Source organism: Pinus tabuliformis, chromosome 4_2, assembly GCF_031772625.1.
Source record: "Pinus tabuliformis cultivar Carrire ecotype Pingquan chromosome 4_2, CPIR1, whole genome shotgun sequence".
Lineage (NCBI taxonomy): Eukaryota > Viridiplantae > Streptophyta > Pinopsida > Pinales > Pinaceae > Pinus > Pinus tabuliformis.
The window spans coordinates 722,002,008-722,008,897 of record NC_142304.1 but is presented as its reverse complement, the minus strand read 5'-3'; the positions used below and the strand labels follow the sequence as shown (position 1 = coordinate 722,008,897).

At 37.8% G+C, this 6,890-nt stretch overlaps 1 pseudogene; it reads left to right on the top strand.

Annotated features, from left to right (window-relative positions):
- Positions 1-447: 447 nt before the first annotated feature.
- Positions 448-2,395, top strand: LOC149171587 (1-aminocyclopropane-1-carboxylate oxidase-like; annotated as a pseudogene).
- The last annotated feature ends 4,495 nt before the right edge of the window (positions 2,396-6,890 follow it).

Here is a 6,890-nt window from a genome sequence, read left to right as displayed (position 1 = left end):
GATTTGTCACCCCTCTACGGTCTCTGCAGATCTCAAATTTTTAATGGTTGTCTTTGATTATCTAAATTATAGCCCCTAATCGTGGCTATGAATGTATAAATAATGTGTTCCAATGCATTAGAATACTCAAAGACATGTTGAAGGAAAAGGACAAGTCAAGGGGCATGAGTAATAACAAAAAAAACACTTGGTCCTGACCATCCTGTGTCTGGTTCACATTGGGATTCACATGTATTTTTAGACAAGTTGCATCAGTGCTGCAATCATCAAGCCATTCCTAATTTACTACCATGATTAGATTATTTTAATGCAAGAAAATTCCTATATAAGGAGAGCTGCAGGCCCCAAGGCAATGCAGTGATCAAAGTTTGAGTAGAGATTTGAGAGAGTGTTTTTGAAGGGAAGTCTTGTTGTTTGTGTGTGGGATTGTTGTATTTTGCAGAAAATATGGCAATTCCAGTCATTGAGATGGGTAGTCTGATTGGAAATGAAAAAGAGAGATTCATGACAGAGATGGGAAAGGCATGTGAGGAAGTGGATTTTTTCCAGGTGGGAACATAGTCTCTGGGTCCTAAGTTTTCTGATATTTAGTCCATTCAATAGAATTCTTAAATTTTCCCTAGAATTACACACTTTCTCAATGCTAATGGTTTCTTTGTTCTGATTTATTTCAACTTAAAGGCCATGGCATACCAGTTGAGCTCATGGAACGCGTTAAGAAAGTGTGCTCTAACCATTATAGTTGTGTTACAGAGCCAAAATGTAAGATTGCATCTGTGCCATTAAAGTTGCTTCACAAGTCCCTCATGGAAGCAGAGCTTTCTTCTAGCGAGCCAAAGAAGGTAGAAATTGTGGACTGGGAAGATTGCATTGTGCTCCAATACACCCAAGAAGACTATCCATGGCCATTTGACCCAAGCGAGTTCAAGTGAGTGGATTCAAAGTGGCCAACACACTATTTTCAAAATTCTATGTCAGCCATAGATTGATCAATATGTTTCTACCTTTTTTGTCTAAATAACCTGACCTTGTTTTAATAATGATTTTTTATGAAGATTAAGCTGACAGGATAGGATTTTTGGTATGTGGAAACTACACTTTTTATGTGAGTTATTGATCCAATATAAACTTCAATTGTTTTGAGATTCTATATTCAGTATGGATAACTTGTAATATGCTACTTTTCTTTAATGATTTTATACTAGGCAGTGAATTATTACTGAGTTTGAATATGTTGTGCTATCTTTGGGTATCTTTCCAGACTTTTTTCTTAGTAGCGGTTTTGATCTTAGAGAAGGTTATCTAACACTCTCCATGTATTCATGAATTATGATTTAATTCTAACATATTTTGCTCACTTTGGAGATATTTCAGTCATGCTTTTTTAGTTCTGATGTTAGAGCAAGTTTCCTAACCCTTCTCGTTGCAGATAGGGGAATTTGGTTTAAAGTGGAATACCTTTATCATATCACAGGCTTCCTTATGCATAGAGTATAAAATACCCATTTGGTCATAGAATAGAGATCAAATATAAACATAGCCTATGATTTTGGTTTTTGTCCTGTTTTGATTGGGTAGATTTTGTTTTAGTACTAATCCTGATTTTAGAACAGGCTCTCTCTTCACCCTAATTATGTATTTATTGGTGCAGACAAAGGAAGTAAGAAACCTATATTAGATCATGAGCTTTCTTTGGTTCACAGTTAAAAGGAATTTAAAGTTTAGTTTCATCCTTCTCTATTATAAAGTTTAGTCAATATAACATGAAGAATTGTTTTTCTTGCTAGTTTCATGCAAAACAAAATGTAAAGGAAACCTATGAATTTGGTGTTTCTATGTTTTAACTGGACAAAGAGAAGCAAGATGATCCACAGTCCAGTTGTGTATTATTTTGTGTGTCTCTTCAAGTGTAATCCTCATATTCATCTAAGAACCTAGATTTTGGTGTCTGGCCTGTTTTAATTGGGTTAGATAGATTAAACAACCTTCTCTATAAAACTGAGGAGGGAGAGATGTTCCTTACTTCATGACTCTATATTATTAAAGAAAATGTGGATCTAGTTAAAATGTAAAATGGATCTATTTGGAGAGGCATGCAATTGAGGTTTTCAAAGAAATTTTCTAATACATTGAATATAAATTTGTTGGGTCTATTCTAATGCATTTTGAGGTCAGATAGAGCAATAATTACAACATAAAATAATTGAAATTTTCTAACACACTGAATGGGTGCAAGGAAACAATGATGGAATTTGGAAAAGAGATCACCAAATTGACTAAGACCGTACTAGAATTACTAAGTGATAATTTGGGCTTGGAGAAAGGGTATCTCAAGAGGACCCTAGCAGGAGGTGATGACCCTAATGACAAGGCCTTTTGTTTACTAAAAGCATAAAAAAAACGTTTTAACCATTTAATTTATATGTGAACAAAGGAATTGGACATGGTAGGACTTGCTTGCCCATTATTGCAAAAGAACCTAGAATTATGCCATGACTTCAAAACAAATGATAATGTAGAAAAATACCATCAATGGAGCAAGGAAATCCATTTAAAATAGGTACACATTCACCCATGCAAATAGGATTGCATTTGGAGAAAAAGAGAATATCCAAATGAAGCAATGGGAAAACTAGATAAAAAGTTATACATCAATGAGGATGAATTGAGAATTTGACGCAAGAAAAACCAATCTAAATTTAAATGGAAGAAGCATATGGAAATGGATTACTGTCACAAAATTGAATCATTGATTTTCTTTCAGCGATCACTAGTTGTTTTCCTGAAAGAAAAAAATAAACCACCCATTGTTTTATCCTTCATCCGCTTATTCTCCCCCTCATCTCCAGCGTGCACAAACACAAATTATCATGAACCACCTTATAGATTAGTATAAATTTTGTGCCAATAGGCTACAAGTATTTACCTCTTTGAGAGTTTGTTAAAGATTTTTTGTCACTTTAGAAAATATTGGACTCTATTTCAGGGCTTGCTGCCAGCACCTTTCTAATAAGTCTACAAGTCTGGGATGTGTATTCTTAGGTATGGGAGGCCACAAACTTTGAGCATCAAGATCCCTAAAGAATTGGTCATTAGACTCAATGCAACCCCTTTGGTTCATAATGAGTCTCCTCACTCTAACACCATCACTCTGACACTGAGAGCTTCAAACAAACTCTGTACAAACCAACTCTACACAAATATAACACATATTTCATTAAATTTGGAATTAAATGGTGGATCTATAATTTCCTTTGAAAAAACTCAATTCTAGTCATTGTCCTTGTAATAAAATATTTCCAAATTTAATGAAATAATTCAATAAAAGTTAAAGTTCAATAATTCATTAAAGTGATTTTTAAACATAATGCATGGAATATAAAAAATATACGACATAGATGAACCATGTGGGCCCTCGCATGAGGTCCACATGCCTCCGTCTCCATAACATAACATGAAAACCTGAACCAGACCATGCCACTTAACGTAATATCATGCTAATATTTCTATATGGGGGCACATGGCTGTATGTGGATCTGCGTTAAATTGGAGTCGTGGATCTCCCTCAAGTTCTATGATGCACAAATGCTCTAACTGTAATTTGTATGCCTTGTATGCTTCTAAATGTAATTTGTGTGCCTTGTCAAAACTACTTTTGTGTGCCTTGCAAGCTATAAGTCAATTCCACATTTAGGAGGTCTCCCAGACTTGGCCCTTTGGCCTTCATTTCATTCTCAGATGCACAGTTTCTCTCATTCCAAACGACGGGCTCAAACTTACACACAAATTCAACCTCAGGCCCATTTTCAATCTCATACTCAAGCATGATGAAATTAAGGTTCATTTTCAAGTTGTTGTTTGCAAGATCAGGGTCAATATCATGTTACAGCTCAAGGCCAGACACAACTTTGGGAGTAAGATATACCAAATTCGGGCATATGTGACTTTCTTCTTATTAGAAAGCCCTGGCATTGATTATACATTATATGGGGCGTCCAAAATGTAGGAATTTACAGGGTAAGTTCCTCAGAAAGAACACCAAAAGGACACCGCTCACAACCAGATCACAGATCAATACACCAGTATTTTTGACGTGGTTAAAACCCTCAAAGAGGGAAACAGTCCATGGCCTGTGCCAACGTGGCTACTACAGGCAATTTATTAATCAAAGAATGAAAATTTACATAAGCTTCTCTCATGCACGGATTACCCGAACAATGACCCTCCATGCGCTTTAAATAGAACTCATGGATCAATCGGGTGTCAAGCCACGGATCAAGTGTCGGTAATACCGAGGAGAGAATGAACCGTCGGATCACTACATATCGTGACCGTCGGATTGTAAGTTACAAAATGTACAACGGTAAAGAAACACACTTTACCTAACTCTATACCTAACTCTACACTAGACCAAGTTGAACTTAACTATATCCTATGTGTCGGAATATCCTAACATCCCCCCTTAAGAACAACTTGGGATAGGATTGAAGGATTTACAAATATGACACAATAGGAGAAGGAAGGAGGCACTAGAGCCTATCCCCCCTTAGTGACAACTTCCTGAACTCCAAGCATATATCGAAGTTTAGTGAACTTCGCCTCTGTGAGAGCCTTTGTGAAGATGTCTGCAACCTGATCATCTGTTGGACAATATTGCACTTCAAGAACATGGTCATGAATGAGCTTTCTGATGAAGTGCATGTGTAGTTCAATGTGTTTGCTGCGCTGATGCTGGACTGGATCTTTGCATAGCTGAATGGCACTTTGATTATCACACCAAAGTGTGGTTGGATGCTGCTGCTCAAAGCCAAACTCTGATAGGATCTGACGAAGCCACAAGGCTTCCTTACTAGCTTCCACGGCACCACGATACTCTGCTTCTGCTGACGAAAGAGAAATGGCAGCCTGTTTCTTACAAGCCCATGTAATAGGTCCTGAACCAAGAGTGAAGACATAACCGGCAGTAGACTTCCGATCATCAGGGTCACCAGCCCAATCAGAATCAGTGAAACCAACTAATAGAGGAGCTGCTTTGGCACTGTAATGAATCCCAAACTGTACTGTACCTCGAACATAACGAAGTATTCTTTTAGCTGCTTTCCAATGACTTTCACGGGGGTTTTGCATAAAACGAGCAACAAGGCCAACAACAAAGGAAAGGTCAGGACGAGTATGGGTTAAATACAAGAGTTTTCCTACAAGTTGACGGTATAAGGTAGCATCAACTTCAGGAGAAGTACAAGAGACTGAAAGTTTGACTCCAGACTGAAAGGGAGAAGGGGCTGGCTTACAGTCTTCCATGTGAAAATGACGAAGAATATCACAAGCATACTTGGACTGGGAGAGGAAAATACCCTCCTTGGATTGCAAGACTTGAAGACCGAGAAAATAGTGTAAGTGTCCTAAGTCTGTCATTTCAAATTTCTTTTTAAGGCTGGACTTCACATTGTTTATAAGGTTGGGATCACTACCAGTAAGAATAAGATCATCAACATAAAGAACAAGGATGATAAGAGAGTTGCCCACTTTCTTGGTGTAGACAGTATTGTCAAAATAACACCTAGAAAAGCCAGATTCTAAAAGAAAGCTATCCATTTTGGCATACCAAGCCCGAGGAGCTTGCTTGAGACCATAAAGGGATTTCTTAAGTCGACAAACAAGGCTGGAGTCTGTTTGTATGAAGCCAATGGGTTGTTCCATATAGATTTCTTCCTGCAAGTCCCCATGCAAGAAGGCAGATTTAACATCCATCTGATGGACTTCCCATTTTAAAGAGGCAGCAAGGGAAAGAACAAGGCGGATAGAGTTCATTTTGGCAACAGGGGAGAAGGTTTCAGTGTAGTCAATGCCTTCAACCTGTGAAAAGCCCTTAGCAACAAGACGAGCTTTATGTTTATCAACTTTCCCATCTGGTCCATACTTGGTTCTGTAAACCCATTTACATCTAACAAGTTTGCGTCCCTTTGGTAGAGGAACAAGATCCCATGTATCATTTGCCAACAATGAATGATATTCTTCATTCATAGCTGCTTCCCAATGTGGATGGCCTGAAGCTTCTGCAAAAGTGTCAGGATCATGATTTACTGGAGCTTGAGCCAGTAAAGAAGAGGCTCTTTCAAACTGAGAACGTGTACGTCGCTGATCTGTAGGATCACCGGCAAGATCACCTGCTGCATCTCGAGTAGCACGGACCCATCTTGGAAGTTGAGGATCCTGAGAAGGTGGGGGAGGATTATCATCCTCACTTTCATCATCTAAAGAAGAAATGTTTTCAAAAGTAGAAGAGATAGGAAGAGGTGGCACATCCGCCGGACTAGGCTCGCAGGCCGATTTATTTTCATCAAATTTTACATCTCTTCTAATGATAACATTTTTGGACTTAAATGGAATAAGTCTATAACCTTTTACATCTTCAGAATATCCAACAAAAGTACATTTCTCACTCTTAGGTTCTAAAGCTTTATGCTTTTCATCTGGAATATGGGCCTATGCTTCACTTCCAAAAACACGAAAGTGACTTACATCTGGTTTAATGGAACTCCAAGCTTCTTCTGGAGTGATATTCTCTAGAACCTTAGTAGGAGTGCGATTGATTATATAATTTGCACAATTAATTGCTTCAGCCCAAAAACTAAGACTGAGTCCTTTAGATTGCAGCATACAATTAGCCATTTCCTTTAAGGTGCGATTTTTCCTTTCAGCTACACCATTTTGTTGTGGAGTGTATGGAACAGTATGTTGCATTTGAATTCCATTTTCGATGCAAAAGTTGATGAATGTGTTTTTAACATATTCTCCACCATTATCAGTTCTTAGCTTAAGAATTTGATGTCCAGATTGTTTTTCAACAAAGGCTTTGAAGGCCAAAAATGTGTTAAATACTTCGCTCT